General features: G+C 36.2%; 1 long non-coding RNA gene across 1 annotated transcript; it reads right to left on the bottom strand.

The window, feature by feature from the left end:
- Positions 1-402: 402 nt before the first annotated feature.
- On the bottom strand, positions 403-1332 carry LOC138242384 (uncharacterized). Its single transcript, XR_011191538.1, has 3 exons — positions 1272-1332; positions 1050-1164; positions 403-489 (listed from the first exon to the last, which is right to left on the bottom strand). It is a non-coding gene; the product is annotated as an uncharacterized lncRNA (long non-coding RNA).
- Between the last annotated feature and the right edge of the window lie 787 nt (positions 1333-2119).

Below are 2119 nucleotides of genomic sequence, written 5' to 3'. Positions count from 1 at the left end.
TAATAATAAGAAATCACCCTAGATACACTTCTATTTGATAGAAGCCAGTTTTCTTTTATCTTTCTCACAACGGAGTGGAATTTCTTGATTAATCTATCTTTCTAGGATGGATACAATTTTATCTGGAAATCATTTCATGTTGACATACTGTCGATTTACATTTGTTTGCACTACTACAGTGATGTTAACAGTGTGTTAACATGATTAACTTTTTTACTGTTTTCATACAGACTTTGTTTGGTTTCTGGCAATAGATAACAAATGGTTTCTAGTGATTTTGTGTTCTAGTGTTTTTCATTATTTTTTGGCAAAGTGTACGAAAGTTTACTCTTACCCAAGATAAATTTTGGGGGGATATTGAAACTTGTACTTACGTGTCTTTTGGAGGTGAATTCTGCTGAGAACACATTGACAGTCTTGTTGAGTTTCCAACATGTCTATTATGTAATTCTTGGGAGTAGGGGGTGGATGCTCACTCATCAACAGTGCCTGAAATATAAAACCGTAAGAAGGGTTATGAACTGCAAAGGATCCAAGGAGTATAAATGGGTCACAGATCAAGATCTAGGTATTTGCACAATTTGCCAGATCTCTCCTAATCAAACTCCTTTTTTCTTACTTTGTGTTTTTACAGCAAGACATTATATTGTTTCTGTGCTAAATGGCAAGCTCTTTTAGGTGTTCATGGTCGTGTCTTTGTTTCTATACTATTGGAAAGAAACCTAGTAAGTGATTTGATGCATCCATGTCTAATCATTAATCTGACACAGTAATTCTATCTTTGAGATGTCTGTGTCATGTAATAAATTGCACAGATTATCAGTAATCTTTTATGTGTGCCTTCTTTGGTGTGTTTTTTTAAAAGTTATCTCTAATTTATAGAACCATTAATGCCAGAAGACAAGCCTGCAATCCAAACTTCTTAACAATAACAAACAATTATAACGTCCACTGAAATATGTCATCCTATGTTTCTGCTGAATCTAAAACTACATGTCCTGCTTAAAAAACCCTTTCATAGTGATAGTTTGCATGCAGAGCATACTCACCAAACTGGGGTTGGCAAAATGTACATATCCATGATACTTCATTCTTTGCGCTTTCATACTCTTCTTTTGAGATGCACAATTCATGGAACCAGTTTTCACAACTGTCACACTGAATCTACACGGACAGTAAACCTTATATCAGTTCAGCTATCACATTTCAATGGTATGTTTTGTTAGTATGTGTGTACATTACACATACAGATAGAGATGATGTTCACTTACCCAGTTTGTCTGCCGCACCGGTGTTTCTCCATACATCAGGCACATGTCCTGGAGAGGAGCTATAATAAACATGCCAAATAGACTGATTTTTCCAATGTTATCTACAGATCATTGTTGCATAATTGAAGACAGTTTGATAGAGACCTTTTCGTATGCACTTTCCTGATTAGGTGTTCTACTGCTTCTTAAACCGCACATTGTCATGTCTCAGAATACTCCTGTCAACACCTGTTACCCTTTTTTGCGTCAGCTTGTGTTGCTATGATTTTAAGGGGGCACATGATAACACAGTTATGTTCAACCAGCTTGCTGCCTTATGGGCAATTTAGACCCACACTTTTCCCAGACAATGGTTGTGTCAACCACGACGAAGGCCAAAGTGTCATTGAATTTTAACTGTGTGAAATGTGATTTAATTAACTTTTCATCACTGTGTTATATAGTACAAAAAGAACACCCAAATGAGTTCTGCATATAAATAAATTGAGAATCTTTTTCATTCAGACTTGTTACAGAGACAGAACATGCTTCAGGAAAACAACATACTCCAATAAACGTAGGCAATGAGGATCAAATAATAAAATACCTGAAGCTTCAAGAATTCTGATTGACAGGTCTTTCCGCAACTTTCTTATTTCTTTGGCGCTGCTGTTTATTTCGATGTATGTTGGAATATCCGGGAAATTGTTCATGATGTCTGTGCCCATCTAACAGACAAAAGTTTGTCACAATTATTTTCCTAAAAATCTCTCATACAATAGTTTTGAGACAGTCCAAAATTTCAGCGTGGAAAGGTTATGCTGTCCTGCAGCACAAAGACCCCACAGCTTGAAGCATCTGCTTGCCTG

Source organism: Lepisosteus oculatus, chromosome 14 (genome assembly GCF_040954835.1).
Source record: "Lepisosteus oculatus isolate fLepOcu1 chromosome 14, fLepOcu1.hap2, whole genome shotgun sequence".
In the NCBI taxonomy this organism is placed as follows: domain Eukaryota; kingdom Metazoa; phylum Chordata; class Actinopteri; order Semionotiformes; family Lepisosteidae; genus Lepisosteus; species Lepisosteus oculatus.
This window is presented reverse-complemented; position numbering and strand designations above follow the sequence as displayed.